Raw genomic sequence first — 18,723 nt, forward strand, 5'->3', positions numbered from 1 at the left:
AGAGGAGAAATTCTCAAGAGAATCATGTGGGTGGGGACACACATGAGGTCACAGATGCCTCACTGTGATGCATCCAGAGCCCCATCTGGGATTGTCCAGTTAGCAGCACTGGGCAGAATAGACACCCAGGCTCCTGGGCCTGACACTGGATGGAGTCTCGGGGAAGTGGAAGCAGGAAGCACGTCACAAAAATGAGCAATGTTGTGATCCCAGTGACCCTAAAAACTGTTATGGGAATCCCAGAAAGCCTTGGGAACTCAGGCTGACAAGGGGAATGGAAATGTGGATGTGAAAGAGCGCTGTGCTTAGAATCTGTGGGCAGAACAGCAGAGTAGAAAGAGCAAACCACGGATTGGGCAAGTACCACATCTTTCTAGGAATTTTTAGTGTTGAAAAAGGTGCAGAGCTTTTCCAATCCCAAATGGAACAGAGTTTGTTTGGGCACAGGATGGATGAACAAGTGAGAAAGCTGTCACAGAACAAGTCCTTAGTGCAGGTGGCACAGGTCTGAAAGCACAGATCAATCTTTGGAACAAACTCAGAGTCCTAATGAGCAACATCATCAGAGGTTCTGGATCTGCAAGAGGATGAGAGAAAGCCATGTTCACCACTGACAACCATATGAGGTACATTTTCCTCACTAAAGCATGAAGAAGCATGAGTTCAACACTAACCCTTGATTCATGGATTACAACCAGCACAAAACCCATCTCCTCCTGTGGTGTTAATACTTACTCTGACTTGGCACACTCTGGAGTAGCCTGTCCTTCATAGGGTCATGTACAAGCTCCTGCACTCCGTGTCTGCTCTCTGATCTGTGCAAGGAATAACTTCCTTGTCCAGTTAGCTGGTAGGACAGGAACACTGAGAACAGGAGTTTTTCTGGGATTTCCTAAAGGAGTTGGGAATTGGGAATGATTATTGTATGGTTCATTCTCTTAACAAGCATCTTCACTTCTGAAAAATCCAGCTGCCCTGAACCTTTATATCCTTTGAGCGGGGACCTCCAAAACCATCAAAGTGGGAAGAACTTCAAAGAATTTTTTTCCAATATTTAATTACAAAAACTTTCAAACACAACACAAATAGAAATGAATCTTATATTTAACACTTAAATCCCAACAACATTGATTGTGCTATTAACATTTGGATGTACTTTATATGTATTTATTCATCTCCATATTACTTTGATCAATCTATTAATTTTCCTCCATTTCGAAGAAAGCTGTAGATTCATAAACTTTTCCCTAAATAATTCAGTATAACATCGAGTTCAGTATTATTATGGCATATTCATTTTACATTAAATTTACACATACTTTAAGTGAGGAGTTTAACAGACACATGTACCTATGTAACCCAAACTCCTATCAAGATATGGAACATTATCCTCCCCTCCACAAAGTTCCCTTCTGCCCCTTTCCAGTCTGTCTCCACTCCTGTACCAAGAAAGACAACCATTATGCTGATTTTTTCTTCACTGTGGATAAATTTTGTCTGTCCTAGAACTTCATAATAGTTAAATCATACAATATGCTCTCTGTTGGGTAAGTTTTCATTCAATGAGCATAAAGAGTTCCTGTCCATCAGCCATTCATTCTTTTTTATTACTAAATAGTACAGAATTGAGTGTATTACTACAGATTGTTTATTGTATGGATGTATACCTGGGCTGTATTAATTTTAGGTGATTATGAATAAAACTGCTATGAACATACCTGTGCATAACATTTTGTGGGCTTCTCATAGCATTTGGAGATACTTCCTATCACTTACTGGGAGCCTAGGGACCAGAGGAGACACTTGCCCATGGACACACTTAAGACCTGGAAGATCCAGGAACATCTCTGACATTAGGGATCTGGGAACTGCTGTGGTCCTACCTCTGGCCGTGACCTAGAAGGAGCAAGATTTGTAGGACTTTGTTACCCCATCTCCTCTGGATCACTAAACCAACATTAGCATTTACTCCCAGGACAATATGAGGTGGTTAAAGTGGAATGGTTTTCCCAGTTCACCTTTAGCCTGGTATTTGGATATGAGCCCACCAAAGAGAAGAAACAGATCAATTTTTTTTTTCTTTTTTGGTGAGGAAGATTGGCCTTGAGCCACTGAAGCAGAACACGTGAACTTAACTACTGTGCCACGGGGCCAGCCCTTCAGATTTCTGATTCATTGTTCAGTCAGGGTTCTTCAGAGAAACAGAGCCAATAGGGATGTGTGGGTCTGTGTGTGTAGGGGAGTGGTTCACATGACTGTGAAGGCTGAGAAGTTCCCAGATCTGCAGTCCACAAACTGGAAACCCAAAAGAGCTGATGTATAGACCCAGTTCAGGTCTGAAGCCCTGAGAAGCAGGAGGACCAATGGTGTAGTTCCTGTCTCGGAGCCGGCAGGCTGGAGACCCAGGAAGAGCAGATGTCTCAGTTGAAAAGCAGTCAAGCAGGAGGAGTTCTCTGTTGCTTGGAGTTGGGTCAGCCTTGGTGTTCTATCAAGGCCTTGAAATGACTGGACCATCCCCAATCCCCCGCCACATTAGAGAGAGCAAACTGCTTTGTTAGAGACCATTCATTTAAATGTTAGTGTCATCACAAACACCCAGAATAATGCTTGACCAAATATCTGGGTGCAAGGTGGCCCATTCGCGCTTATACCTAGAATTAACTGTTACACTCTCTGATGATACTTGAAGCTTAATTACGGCACTAATGTCTGACCATGTTAAATCTCTGAATGCCTTGGCAGGAGTTTTATGTAGAGAGTTTCTGGGGAAGGAGGTGATCAATCTGGAAAATGAAGAGGTGACAGGCCTCTGAATATTCACAGCCCAGAAGTCCCCTGATGGGCTATACATTGTGGTCAGGGAGGGATGGACACAAGGAAATCCTGGCCCCAGCCACCTGGAGGAGGAAGTAGAGATCAGATCAATCAGGATTGTGAGGAAAGCCCTAAATGATCTTTCTAGGCACTTACCGTTCAGAACACAAACCCACCGTCATGCTCCTGGTTGCCGATTAAACAAGACTAGCCTGGGCAGGGGGTGGGGGGCAATGAGGTTCCTTCTGAACACTCACAGGCACACACATGGACCTGTAGGTTGGGGTCAAAGCACCCATCATGGGTATTAGGAACTACAGCAGGTGTTTGGGCAACTCTGCCTGATCTTGTGTCTGAGGATATAATTTCCTGACCACAGACATTAATCCAAGTCCTGGTAGGCTGAAACTGTGTTGAGGCCCAGCTTTTGGCAAACTGGTGCCCTGACTGAGCAAATAGGGACCTTATGTGAGTCAATTTGACCCAGAATGAGTTGAGGCTTGTTTCATTGTCCAGTCCTCCTGAGGAGGGGTGGGGTTGTATCCCATCCAGGTGAAAGTGGTGTGTTTGGTGATTTGTGTACCAATAGAAGAGGGAGGAAGACACATTGTTTCCGCACCAGGACTTAATAAACCAATGTCTGCCTCTTCCCATCCACTGGAACAGTTTTGGGGAACCCTAAGACATGATGACAGAAATCTGACCATTCTGTGATGAGAATCATAGAGAGGCAATGTGCCAGTGTTACCCAGGTGACAGGACCAGTAGAGCCCAGACTGGGAAGACATCCCTTCCATTGCACCAGCAAGTAAGTGTAGCAATCCCAGGCTTATGAAACCAACACAGGTACCATCCGAATAACATCCAGTGTCCCCAGTTGAGAAAAGGCCTGGGCGTCCTGGGACGGTATCAACATTTGAAAGGAAGCCAGGCTCACAGGCAAGCAGCAAAGATGCTCTTGTGTTTGGAGCTGGATGGGTGTGTAGCCCTGACAAAAATTACCCTCATCAGACACTGAGTGGAACTTTACTATCTTCCCTTGTACCATAACCTGTCCTGTTCTGTTCTGTTTTGTTTTCCTTAAATCGTGACCCAGACATTTTTCCCCTCTCTGTCTTTTAAGATTTTACCTAAAAACCAGGGATTTCAAGAAGTATGATCAGAAGTGGTGATGTTGACAATCTGGCTGGTACCGAAGACCCTTTTTATAGACAAATCACAGCAAACTGTACCCAACTGACATTGATCCAGGTCTGCATGGGAGGACAGTCAGAAGTTTCCTAAAGGAGCATCTTGGGCAGGTCAAGTTTGTGCATTTAGCTAACTGCGAGGGGAGACCATTTGGGCCTCTTCGTTACCCACTCCTGGTGCAGCTGGAGGTGATATTTACATAACATGCAATGAGAATAGTGACAGTGGAGTTCTGAAAAATGGTTCTGGGCATGAGAAACCAGGATTTGATGATCTGACCAGCTTTCCTGTTTCTCAACAGCTGCCCCCAAGACTGATGTAATCACTGGCGGCAGAACGTGAGAAGGGTCCTAGTGAGAGCAAGCTCTATGTTCCCATGCTTTGCAGTTTGAATCATTCCTCAGCGCTCTGGTCTCAGCCTATTCTGGTACTTATGACGAGGCGGCAATTTACATAAAGTGTTGTCGAGAAAGGAACTCTGTTTCTCTGTGATGACCGGTTTCTGAGTATCTTCTGTGATCCTCCCTTTCAAAAGTCAATTATCTGATAATTTTTTTATATATTCTTGATTATTGGGCCACATTTTCATTCCCGTTTGGTAATTCAGATGGAGGAATCAAAATTTAACATAGCTAAAAGAGTCAATATTATATATTTACATTTATACCATGAAGTTTTAATGATTTCTAGATCTTCGAATTCATGGAGGCAAAATGAAGAGAAGACTGATGACTGATGGAGATTTGGAATTTTTTATGTGTATAATGTATATAATATGTTTATAATGTATATAACAAGGAATTTATTTATAGGAGTGTTTGTTTATTCACATGGATAACTTTCAACACATCATCTTCAGTGAAGCACAGATCCTGGTCGTGGAGGAAAGAGGGCAGTTTACGGGAGAGCAGGTGCAGCAGGAAGGCAGGTCAGGGGAGAAGGAGGCTCGCTCAGGAGAGACAGCAGGGTGTCCACTTCCCCAACGCTGATCGTTACTGGGAGGCCCCTGAAATCCAGAAATATGTTGTTGCATTGTTTTTTATTTTTCTAAGCTCACTCTCAGATTCACAAGTTGATCAGAATGGTTTCATTCTTGAAATTACTCCTACTAAGTATGATATTTTTATTGAAAATTATTATTTCATTTTGTCCCAGTCATGGTAGGAAATTTTAGAAAAGATAGTTATGCATAAATTATACTTAACTCTTTTTCTAAACATTCATCTCTTATTAATCTAGTCATGCAGTATTTTATTTTTCTCCTCTAGAGGTTACCTTATAAACACTGCCGTCGATGAAAGCACAACTTTACCAATCCCAGAGAAGGATTTCCACAAATAAACCAGAAGGATAAAAGTAAATCAAGTTAAGATGTTGACAAACAATAGCTTAATATAAAAAGCGTCATGTATAAATGCATAAATATTTGGGACATTTCTCTCTTGAATAAATTTAAGAGCAACGTTTCTAATTTGCCTTTAAAAAAATCTTTCCTGCACAACCAGTAGGACTTACCACTAGAATATACAACTACATACTGGGGGGCCTTGGGGAGAAGAAGAAAAAGAAAAAGAAGATTGGCAACAGATGTTAGCTCAGGTGCCAATCGTTAAAAAGAAATCTTTCCTGCTCATACCATGTTCCTCACTACTGTTCACTTCAAGCTCCCTTCAGACAGATTGTTCTAAGCTAGGGGATGTTTATTCCTATGTTTGCCCAAGTCCATTTCTGGGTAGCTTTCTTCCTCTGTTTGTTCTAACAGTTGGCTCATTTGTGTTCATGTTTTTTTCTTGTTTTCTCATTCTTGCTCCATCTTCTCCCTCAGTGTGTAGTTTACATGGAGGAAATATATGTCCCCAAGTTAATCACAAAAGTATATATTTGCATTCACAAATTTTAAGAGATATTGTTATTTCTCCATGCATGGTATCAAATTGAGGAGATTTTCATCACCACAGGGCATTTTACATATTTTATGAATTTTCATACAGAAATTGATGCATGAACTTATTTCTAAACATCTATGTGGATTACTTCACACGTTCTTAAGGGATGGCCTCTGTGATTCTTGAAGGACAAGACAGCTTTTCTCAGAGGTGCAGGTGAGAGGGAGGTCAGGTTCGTGGTCATTAGAAAGGAGATCAACTTCAGGAGCAACACGTGCACATCTCCTGACTTGCTCTTACAGATGAAAAGAATATGATGAAAGTGAGACTGAAGGAATTAAAAATCTTCCCTGGGGGGCTGACCCAGTGGCGCAGTGGAGGGGTTCGCACGTTCCGTTTTGGCGGCGGCCTGGGGTTCGCTGGTTCAGATCCCGGGTGCAAACACGGCACTGCTTGGCAAACCATACTGTGGCAGGTATCACAGATATGAAGCAGAAGAAGATGGGCACGGATGTTGGCTCAGGGCCAATCTTCCTCAGCGAAAAGAGGAGGATTGGCAGCAGTTAGCTCAGGGCTAATCTTCCTAAAAAAAAAACAACAAAACTTCCCTGGGCTACAAGAAGAGAAAAAAATGTTTGAGATAACCTTTGCTAACTGCAGCTGTGCATACTCAGCATAATCAACTGTTGCTTAAAACTAACCAGTTCTTTCTCTTCCTTCTTAGTATATGAGTGAGCTGTTTTTCCAGGGTCAAGGTCCAGACATCAAGATTCTGCCTCACAGGGTTGAATGCAGGCTGAAGTGAAAACTAACCAGAAAAGTCCAGACAGTCCAGAGAAAAAAATTCAGTCTTCAGGACCAACAGCAGTCTGGTGTGACGGCACCAACCCGCATGCCCCCATGCCCTCCTCACCTGCCTGAAACACCGAGTAAGAACCCCTACCTTTTCCCGGGCATGAGGTGGACTTGAGTTCTAACTCCCCTCTCCTCATCTGCCTGCCTTTAGATAATACACCTCTTTCCTTGCCACAAGCCTGACATTTTGCTTAAGTGACCTTCCTGCATACAAGTTTACAAACATGCATTTGTGTACTGTAATAATAAGGGATGATTTTTTTCTACTAAAAATAAAATATATGTTAATGAATATTTTAACATAGTGATATATATGTTCCTATAGATATATATAATACTGTTTACTTTAGCATCCCTTTAAGACTAAAGATTTTATATCTTCATGATATTTGTATTTATTGGAATCCCATGTTGCCTCAGTTTTAATTATTTGAAGACTCCATCGGTACCTTTGATCAGTCAGTCTGAGTTTTATTAATGCCTAGATATTTTCATAGATACTTTGCTGTATGGAGACTCTTTCCTATCCATTGTGGCAGGTGTTATCTGAGTAGTTTTCCTGATCTTATTCCTTCTACTGGCAGACTGACAATTGCTTGAGTCTGTTGAGGTGGTTCCTTTTAGGATTTTTGTCTTGTTTTCTGCCTCAGTGTGTAATTTTTGATAAATATATTTTCCTTACAACAATAAACCATTTCAACAGTCAACAAGTTATATAATCTGTTTAATGATTTCTTTGAACAAAATGGAAACTAGTCAACAGTCCAGACTCTGCTTAATGGAGTTAAATATCTATCACATACAATTACGAATTGACTTAAAATGCATTTGTTATTGTCAAAAATAAGTGTTTGGTAAGTCAGTGACATTGGTGACAGCAGACGTTTACTGCATTGTGGAAATTGAATTTTGACAAATTTATTTTCTGCAAATTGCTCTTATGGGGTATACTATATTCAGTAGTTACCCTTCAGCTAGCTGTGGTCTTCCTGAGAGTCCAGAATTTTTCAAAATCACCTTGGGGACTACGGATCTGCTCTATCTTTCCTTTAATGGCAGGAGAGGGATTTACCTCCCACCAGGGCCTCCTAGGTATTTTCTGGTCCAATGAGTTACCCTGGAAGGACCCACAAAGAGTATGCCCAGAACTCTGGAAATTTCAAAGATTCACCTGATGTCCAGTAAAGGCTGGAGCTGTCCTGGGAGAAATGAGAGTACAGCCTGCCCAAAGTAACCTCAGGAAGGTCCATGTCCTCCAAGGAGAGCAGAGCCATGGGACCCTGCTGGCCCGGGTGGCACGTGCAGTCCAGGAGAGCAGAAGGTAGGACACCTGGGCTTTGCAGGCTGAAGGAGTCCTGGAGGAGTCCTATTCCCTGCAGTCCAGGCTTCTCAATGCTAAGGGGAGGCCCCAGTGTGGATCTGAGGTCCTGCCCTCCTGTAGGGACTCGCCCAACCAGCCAACTGCTGAACAGCTGAAAACTGTAGAGTGATCTCTGGAAGGTAGGAGGGGATCAGAGTCCCTGCACCTCTGCCCTCTAGACTCTGCTCGAGGACTCTGCATGGGAGTGACCAGGTTCGCACACGTTCTCCATGCCCTTGATATCCCCTCCTGCTGCTTCTCTGCCCTCAGGGAACACATTCCATTATGTGACCCTAGGTCTGTGACTCCAAATTATATCACAGGCAGCTGATTGGTCCATTGTCATTCACTTAGGTGTCTCTCTAATCTAAATTTCATCTACTTCTCTAGTATTAATATCATTATTTAAATTATGTATGTCATTTTGGTCGTTGTAATTGTTACTCATCTTTATTTTTATTGTAACTTTACCTAGGAATCATTTTTGCGGTGGTTGTTCTAAACATTGAAAAGATTTGTCAGTGAAAGAAGGATCAGATTTTCTGAGGGTAATTATGGGGGGAGGTCCCTGTAGGCAGACATAGCATCACTGACATTGGACTGTCTGCTGCCATTTAAAAGAAGGAGCCTACCTCCAGGGTCCCTGCTTGGCCTCAGTTATTCAGTAGGCCTGTCTGCTCTGGCCCAGGTTCTCATCTCCTTTTCTTTCTTGGCCTCTTCACCTCCATGTCCCTGGCCTCAGTTCCTCTACACTGGATTCCCCCACTCCCCTCCACATCTCCTCACCAACCAAATGCAAGAGTTAGGTCTCCTCTTGGGAACAGGGCTGCTCACTTTCCTAAAAGTTACACCAATTACCCTCCTCTTCACTCAGACTCAGATCCCTTCTGCCTTCCTCTTTACCCTCCCTACCCATCATCTCAGCTCTGGCCACCAATCCCACCTTAAGCCCTGTGCTACTCCTCCTCAACTCCTGACATATTTCCAGCCATGCCGTGACTCGCTTCCTGTTGATTGCCCAGGTGAATGTCAACTGGCTCGAGTGACAAGGCCCTCCTCTCCTGCCTCAGTTCACCTCCGATGAGTCAGCTATTCTACACCTTGGCCCTGCCCCTACGTACCTGTATCTTCCCTTCGTCTCAGTCAAGGACCTCCCTCTCCCCAAGTTGCACTAGCAGCCTTTAGTGCTTCAGCCTCACAAACATGTCCCTTCCTTCTGACACTTCAGTAGTCTCAGTGACACTCCCAGGCCCCTCAGGCCCAGCCTTCCAAGAAGTGGTCCCTAACCACTGGGACTGAAGACCCTGCCCATGTGCATGCCACTTCCTCCATCGTGACTTTGGAGTGAGAGCTCTACAAAGGCTTCAGAAAAAGGGATAAGAGAGACTAATGCAACTGATAGAAAAAAAGTCATTTTAAGAGAACTGTCTATGGAAAATCTCATCCTTCAAAAAGTCACCGGGAAGTTTGACTTTAAAAATTAAGTGTAGACTCAGCCCTGTGGCCAAGTGGTTAAGTTTGCGCGCTCCGCTGCGGTGGCCCAGGGTTTCACCGGTTCAGATCCTGCGTACGGACATGGCACCGATCATCAGGCCACGTTTAGGACGTGTCCCACATGCCACAACTAGAAGGACCTGCAACTGGGATATACAGCTATGTACCGAGGAGGATTGGGGGAGATAAAGCAGAAAAAAGAAAGAAAAAGATTGGCAACAGTTGTTAGCTCAGGTGCCAATCTTTAAAAAAAAAAAAAGTGTAGATGACAGTCTTCTCAGAATTCAGAACCATTTCTCAGGGTGTACACTTTAGTCACTTAATTGAACCTTTCGGAAAAGAGGGATGAAATTCTGAAATGGATCTGGAAGAGATAGGTGGAGCTGTAGGAAAATGTGTAATCCAGTCTGACTTAGGAAGGAATGGACCAAATCATTAACTCTTCTTTCCAAGTGAAAACAGCAGTGGATGCAAAATACCAGCATCAACATGATTGATAAGCGATCAGGAATACTTCATTTATTTCCTTATTCCCTTACTTGTCAAATTTCCAAAATTAGACACCATATTTTTCCAGCTTTATGGAGACGATCATCGACAAATAAAAGTGTATACCTTGAAATTGTGGAATGGGATGATTTGAACACATGGATATTGGGAAATGCTCACCACGGTCAACTGAAGGAACACGTCCCTCACCTCACGTGGTCTCACATCCGCTTTGACACATGGTGTGGTGAGAGAGCTAAGGATCTACTGTCAGAGAATTTCAGGTATAAGAATAGAAAGTCTAGTCCTGTAGTTGACAATGTTACAATTTCTAGGGGAAATAGGATGAAATCAAGAGGTGCAGGCTTTTACCTATCAATGAAGTTAACCGTAACGACTGAAAAAGGAATAAAAAACAGATGACTCAAACACAGTACTTTCTTCTGCCAAGCATAATGCTTTCAGGTCAACTTCATGCTTTGAAAGACAGATGAACAGACAAAGAGCCCACAGGGTCTGCTGCTTTTCCACCCTGTGCTGCACGTACTGCCAGGGCCCCGAAACAAGAGGAATGACGGCATCTCGCCTCTTGGAAATAAAGACCCAACTTATTTGGCATTGGCCAATGATACAATTGTACATAGCACATGCTAGCAAAATCAAAGAAAACCTCTTTGAATGAACAGCTACTTTCAACAAAATAATGAAACTCCAAATCAAATGACCAAAATATGGAGCATTTGTGTGTAATTTCCATCAGAGTTTAATTAAGAAGAAAGATTACTGACAATACCCCTTCTTGTCAATATATGTCTATTATATATAATAGATCCATATATTAGATCCAGGAAAACTTTTGTAGTTTTATGAAAAAACTCTATCAAATACCCCTAATTGAAATAAAGTGACAAGTAAATAAGGGGTAGTTAATACATATTGTAGTTGGGGAAAAAAATCACCAAAGACACTTTCTCTTCCAATTAATGGATAATTCCATCAATTCTATTCAAAATCCCAAGGCATTTATCTTAAGAAATGAGGAGACAATTGAAAAATTAAGAAGTAAAAGAATGGAGCCAGAAATAGTATATGAAAATTTCTATAATTAGAGGTGTTAAAGGGATTTTCTTTTCTTTTAGAAAGGAAAGAAATTATTCTTGGGAAGCAGTTCCTGAGAGTGGTGGGTGCCACCTTGGTTTAATGGTGGGAGGGACCACGGGGCACAAGGCCAGTGGTGAGTGATTCAGGGGGGCACACAGTCCTTGGAATTCGGGGATGCAGGATGAGCCCCCCAAGCTGCTATGGGAGATCCCAGTGTGGTCCCCTGCTACCCAGGGTGGAAGTGACCAGGATGGGACCTAGCCCTGGCTACAGGGCTGTGGACTCAGGTCATGTGATCAGATTCATAGATGATTAAAGAAATACAAATTTAATAGTTGATACAATCGCAAAAGCATGCAAGTCACAAACTGTAGAAACTCTCCAGCCTGTCAACTGTATGGAAAAATGGAGACACTCCACCAGCAATAGTGGCAGTGGTATTTGTTGACCTGCTTTGTAGGACAAGAAGTTCCCTTGGACTAAATGAGGAATTTCCCCAATGAGGTTACTCAACATTTCCATTCCTGTCTCTTAATCAAAACCCAGACACGAGCCTAACACTTTCCGTGGGACTGAGGGCTAGTGGAAGAGAAATGGTGAAAATAATACAAATATCAACCAATCAGAGAGGAGGCTAAAAGAGAAAGCTCCCATTCACCGACATAACTACATAGTAAAGGACTGTTACACTGAGTGAACTAGAGTTACGATTCTCCACACAGAAACTTCTCGAGAACAATGATTTGAGTCACGAGACAAAGTACAAAGGGAGCCATTCACAGAAGGACAGATATTCTCTGATGCCCTGTCTTTGAATTTCCAGAGCTGTCCAATTCAAACAGATATAAAAGAAAATGGTGGTAGAAAGGTCGGCAGGGAGGGAAAAAATGAAGACTTAGTGTTGAATAGACATGGAGTTTCGGTTGGGGAAAATTAAAAGCTTGGAAAATGGATGACAGTTTTGGTTGTACAACTGAATTTCCTCTATGCCATAGAACTCTAAGCTGCACTGCGTTAAATTAGTAAGTATTATGTCACACATATGTTACCACAATAACAACGATGCGAACTGGAGGAAGAAACAGGCATATACACAAACATTTATTTATCTTATAGAGAATAGATATTCTTACAAGTATGCATGGATGTAGATAGGAGTTTCAAAATGGGTGAAAATGCTAAACGAGACAGGATAGTTCAAGGCTTCAAGATCAGCTGAGATCAAGGCTGGGAAGATTAGCTTGATTGATTGATAGATATCCCCTTCACACAGTCATGTGACCTTGAAACGCTATAAAAGCCTTCCCCCAAAGGAAACTCCCCCACTGACGCTTCCTCAGTCACCTTGGAACCTGCATTGTGTCCAGGGCACTTGGTCTTCCACCCAACGTTCTAGAATCTACTGTCCTCTATGAGAACTTTCAAGATTCCTCTTCCTCTGAAGAGAATGACTTGTAGTGAGACACGTCATGGTAGTGCAAACATGTCCTCTAGCTCCAGGAAACTTGGAGGTGACTGTTGAATGAAGAGAAAGAGTCACAAGGAGCTGGCTACTTCTGTTGAATCAGCCACTGCCCAGAGCTGCTGGGTGTACAAATTGTGGAAACCAAGATGATACCTCGGTACAGACACACAGGCAGCACTGCCCTCTTTCATTGTGTGAGTAGAAGTTACATTTCAAAGGGTACTTATCAAAGTGGTGTGTAAAGTTCTTTTATATTGAAATCCGTTTTATAAGATTGAGTCAAATTGCGGAGATGACTTTTTTTTTTGATTTTTTGAGGAAGAGTGGTCCTGAGGTAATATCCACCATGAATCCTTCTCTTTTTGCTGAGGAAGATCAGCCCTGAGCTAACTTCTGTGCCCATCTTCCTCTGTTTTGTATGTGGGATGCCTACAACAGCATAGCGTGATAAGCTGTGCATAGGTCTGCACGCGGGTTTGGAACTGGTGGACCTTGGGTCCCCGAAGCAGAGCAATTGAACTTAATCACTATGCCACTGGGCCAGCCCCTATGGGGATGACTTTTAAACTGGAAGATAATAGGAGACTAGGAATTTAATCCATATTTGTCTACCAGTTTCTGAATTTGGGGACAGTGGGTAAAGGGCTCAAAGATGTGCTTTGCAGATTTTAAACCGTTCCCTGTCTTGGAATGAGATGTCTTGACTCTGTGGAACGATTTCAGTGCAAATTCTGATGTGCAATATTGTCATGGCTTTGTTCATTTGGGTTATCCAATGTCGTTAGAAAGTTGTATTGTAAAATGTTCTTTCAATATTAAAATTCTCCCAAATATGACATATTGTACATGATTTTTATTTCTAAGCATGCAGATCATTTTAAAAATTACTTTTATTCACCTAAGTCTCTTTCACTGGGTAAAGGGGAGCTTGATAGCATCCGTGGTTTCCTATAAATACAGATGCTCGGGCACACTCAGCCCCACTGCATCAATGCATGCGTATTGACAGTGTGCTGAAGTGAATCTTAGGCAGATCAAAGTGAGGTAAGCATGACCTCACCTTGACCCACATCGGACTCAGTTGGGGAGATTTAATAAATATACATTTTTTAGTCCTACTCCCAGAGATACCAACTGGGGTGTGTTTTTTGGAACCCAGGCACTGGGATGTTAAAATCTCTCCAGATGATTCCAGCGGGTGGCAAAGTTTGAGAACCACTGGAGGTGGTGAGCACAGATATCAGCTGAGTCACATGCTATTTACAGTTTCTAATTTGGGAAAAGATCTCACTAGCATCAAGAAAACTCACATAGCTCTGTAGAGGATTTCCTTCGGGAGAGTAAATGACCGCTCCTACCTCTCTATAGAACACCCATTGGCAGGTGCTTCATTCTGCAGAGGTCTGTGCCTCAGGAGCAGGGAAGTCGTTGGTTGAGTGCACAAGGTCTTGGCAAACAAGGGAAAAATCATGAGGCCACACTTGGGTGAAGCACTAGCCTGACATAACTTCTGAAATGGTCCAGTCTTCTTGGGACCCAGGTCAGAGGTGCTTCCTTTCGACCCGTAGCCCCTTGTCTCATGGCCGTCATCCTGCCTCATTACTGTCTTCTAGAGTCTGACAAAACCAAAATCATTTTGCTCCTTATTTCTGGCAATGTAAAGACTCTGGAGAGACACTGAAAGATTTCTACCTTTTGGAATCCTTTGAGCATTACAGGAGTCAGGGAATAGAAGGGTCGATCATAGATGGTAATCTGGGTTTTGAATGATTCCAGCAGGGTTATGTGGGCTTTGATCTGCAAGTACAGGGATCAGGATGTAAGAAGATATGAAGCTTTTATTAAAACAGCATTGTTGCTGTGGCCACCCCAGAAGAGCCTGACGTCATTTCAGAGATAACTGTATTCCCTAAATCATTCTAGGTGATTTCTATGGGAACTCAGAGTTGGGAACCCTTTAGCTAACATTCCTTCTCACGCTCTAATGAACGAAGAAAAATCTTGGCTCTACAGGGCTCAATTCTAGAAAATTAAAATTTTGAAAGTTTAAGATGGACCCATAAATTTTCATTTTTAACTAGGTCCATGGTGATGGTCATCCCTCCAGACATACTTCCAGTAGCACTAAGCCCGGGAAAGAAGGCACAGGACATAAGCCCTGACATCCAACCATCATCTCTCAACAGAAACACAGTGAGTTTCAATGAAGATCACCCATGGTCTCCCCCAAAGGTTCCATTATTTGCTTAACTTCAGGTAAATGAGAGAAGAATAGAGGAAGAAACAGAGTCTGAGCAGGGCAAGTTTCAGAAAACAGGATATGTTTTTACATTAAACAAACTTTATTCAGCAACTACTGAGTGGTTACAGGTTTGTTATGGTATGCTGTGTGTTTGTGAGTTCTTTCCTGGAGGTCTGACAGGGGCAATCTTGCAAGGAGATCCAGGCAGTTCTCTTGTCTGTTACCAAGATGCAGAGTTTGGATTCCTGGCCAAATATAGGTGTGGCAGGTTGTAAGTTTGGCTTTGATTTCACAATAGGATACTTGGCTTGAACCTGGGGATTTAGGGCAGGGCCATGGCCAAGTACTTTGGTGGCAGCCTGGGGAGCATCACGGGAGCCAACATTAGGCACTTTGTCTGTGAGCTTAACAAGGAGGGTAAAGTCCTGACCAAAGTACCAGAATGTAGGCTGGAGGGAATCCGTGGTATCCACTCCTTGACTATCTTATCCAGTAGGCAAAAAGAAGTTTAGTTGAAGTTTTTTGATAGGAGACACAGAAGGGTATCTCATGGCACTTTTCTTGAGAGTTGGCTGACCTGTGAGAACAGGATCTAAGACAGATTTCCTCTTGGAATTTGGAGGGGCATTGGTCTGCTAGGATGCTGTAAGAGAAGACACCGCTCCTAAAGTATATATTAGGATTGCCTCTCAATAAATGGAACATGGAAGTCAACTAAACTAAAAGCTGCAGAGCAGGTAAAAATAAATTTAGCAGCAAAATTATTACAAGTGGTCATTTTAGTATGAAAAGAAATTCAACCCGGTTATGTTGAGGAGAAAATAAATCATAATATGAACCTGTTATAATTTTGTCATACTAAAAGTAAGCATTTTAAATATTATGTCTTGTTAATGAAGTCAAAACAAGCTGTTTCTGTCTGGGAATGTCAGAGCTAATGCTGTTTTTAATGTGTGTGATGGACTATTTGGGACTATTTATTGCAACTTAAAAGATATTCTTGCATATAGGATTCTAGTTTTTGGAGGCATCTAATTTATCATTTGCATATGCCCCCTCTAGCATGGTGTTCACAACCATACAAGTAACCATAGACAAAGAAAGATTGAAGGAAAGGTGACAACTGAGGATACACCAGTAAACTGGAGTCTCATTGGAGACAATGGAATTTTAAGGAGTTTATCACCCAGAAGAAGCCTGGGAGTGAAGCAATTCAAGGTTACCCAGAAGAGAAAAAGAGCAGGTGTACCAGGAATTCCAGGGTATTTAGAAGGGAAATGGAGCCTCACTCTCAGATGGCCACCATGTTCTATCAATTCCATCCAATTTTATTGCTTTATCCCTTGGAGTCTCCTTGGATATTCCTAAGTTACAAGCCTAGCTCAGCTGCAATTCTCGCCTATTCTTTTTGTCCTGTCCACAACAGGAATAAAAATTCTTGGGGTCCAGTCTTCTTCAGTGTTTTAGGGTGAGGCAAGTACTGAAGTCTTGTGAACTCTGCTAGGACTGCCCTGTCCCTCATCTCAGACCCATCGATCAACTGCAGATAGTTGGCCAGTTTTCCCCATTAATTTAGGCTATTGTTTTTGTGTCTGTGATGTGCAAAGGTCCCACTTGTGCCCTTCTCTCTCCCTCTTAGTGTTTCTTAAAGAGTGGAATGAGCTTCTCCCTGGTTCGGACCCCTGAAGGATATGGGGTTCTTGTCTCTTTCCCTCCTGGGTGGAGGTCCTTTACTGGAGATGGCTGTACACATGGTGGGGAGGTGCCTAAATAAAGTATCTTTAGGGTACAATGACCTAGGATTGGTTACAACCTTCCACACTTTCTTTCATCTTTGTTTCTTCTCTCTTTCAGTCTTGTTAGAGGATCCTGAGTTCCAGAGCTTCCAGGGCTCTTTGGTTCCAAGTTCCTCTCTTTATTTGGCCCAAGGGCTAAGGACACAGAGCCCCATCTTACCACTTCATGGGGCAGCTCAGGCTTCCTGTGGTGTGCCCAAAGGCTCTGCAGTCCTTGCATTGCACCTGTGGGTGGAAGACAACAGGATCAGTAAATCAGCAGAAATCACAGCCGGCTTTCAAAGACAATTTAAGGACATATTTTGCGATTTGAATATTGGTTTTGAGGAGAGGACATAGGCATGTTGCCCACTAGGTGCTAGGATATTTAAGACAGCATGGCCCTGACACAGAAAATGTTAGAGAGGGACACTAGGAGGAAGGATTAGAGAGTAATGAGATATATTTCAAGATCTGATAAACACCAGAGTAGACATAATAGGAAGTGAGGCCACTCCTCGGAGACTCTAAATGAGCAATCTGCCTGCTGATGGGATCCAAAGCCGTGCTAATTGTATGCGCTGGTAAAACTGAGTTACCCGTGCAGAACATCCCAGGCACATACCACTTTCTGGAGTCTGTGGATCCCGCTCATCCCGAGAGATTCAAGCCTCCACTTACTCTAGTATCTTCCTCCTCCTGTGCAGAGCCCTCTGTCCCACAGGTCCCCTCTGTCCTTCATCACATTCTCCCCTGTGAGGGTCAGTGATGCTGATGCTGTTTGTATTGACTTGCCATCTGACTTATCTCCTTGGAGCTTTCGGTCAGCCTTGCTCAGGTATTAATTCTTAGATGTCCCATTTCACATGAAAAGGGAAGATACGTCAAGTCAACACAGAGAGAGCTGTCACTCACACAACTTCTCTACAAGTGGAGAAGATAGAGCCTCAATGACCACCAACCAAACCAACAACTGCTTTCTGTTTTTCACAAAGTGGTGTCACATGAGGAGACACTTACCTACCTCTGCCATGATGACCCTTTCCAAGAATAGGACCCTGCCTAGAAAAGACAAGGACTTACAAATGTCGAAGATCAATGTGTACTCAAGAATGGCTTGTTTTTGAGACTTCATGAAGGTTAGCACAATAGACTACAGTAGATAAGAGAAACACAACAGTTTTTAAGACATTCAAAATAAAGAATGATTCAAGAATGCTACCACTAACTTCTGGCCATGATATTTAAAAATCTGGAGTAAGCTATGCTTTCCTCTTCAAAATTCAGATGATCACATTTGACCTGAGAGGAAGTAATTTCCAGCTACAACTTAACATAGAAAAAGGCTGTCTCCCTTTCAGCCTGGGGGCCTCACTGCTGAAGGTGTGGACTGTTCCATTCACTGCTTTATCCTCAGTGCTCCACTTTTAAAATCGTTTCTGATAAGGGTGAAATGTATATGTTTGAATGAAGAATGAAAAATAAATTATTTAGCCTTTGATTTCCCTCAGCAAAACACTAGATTCCATAACTGCTTACATTCTACACAACTCAGGGGGATTTGAACATCACGTAATAATTTGCATTTGACTCATGTATTTTATCAGTTTCTCTCCTAAGACATATAATTACAACTTACAGAATCCCCACTCCAACATCAAAAGCCACATAGATGCCTATTTCTCCAGTTAGGCTATTTTTTTGATGTGGAAACCAAGGACCAAAATTGTACTGGACACCACCCTGAAGTCCTTCTGTCCTCCTCCTGTGTGTCAGTAGATTCTCAGAGAGGCGGGCGCTGACAAACTCTGCAGGAAGTGACACAGCTGCCAGGATGCCTGAGGACTGTCTGTGGGGACATTTCCTCACCAGCTTCTTCTTAAGGGCAGGTGATCCTTAACAGTAATCTGGTGTAATCAACATGATCCAATCACATTGGATCCAATCACCTCCTGGAAAACATGTGGTAATTTGTTGTTTACCATTTTCAAATGGTAATGCGTATACTTCTAACAATATGTATTTCCTGCAAGTAAACTCATGAACATTTA

General features: G+C 42.7%; 1 long non-coding RNA gene across 1 annotated transcript; it reads left to right on the plus strand.

The window, feature by feature from the left end:
- The first annotated feature begins 12,591 nt into the window (after positions 1–12,591).
- On the plus strand, positions 12,592–18,723 carry LOC111770906 (uncharacterized). The gene is made up of 3 exons (XR_011433415.1): positions 12,592–12,849; positions 14,737–14,848; positions 16,752–18,723. It is a non-coding gene; the product is annotated as an uncharacterized lncRNA (long non-coding RNA).

The sequence above is a fragment of the Equus caballus genome, chromosome 27, assembly GCF_041296265.1.
Source record: "Equus caballus isolate H_3958 breed thoroughbred chromosome 27, TB-T2T, whole genome shotgun sequence".
Classification (NCBI taxonomy): domain Eukaryota; kingdom Metazoa; phylum Chordata; class Mammalia; order Perissodactyla; family Equidae; genus Equus; species Equus caballus.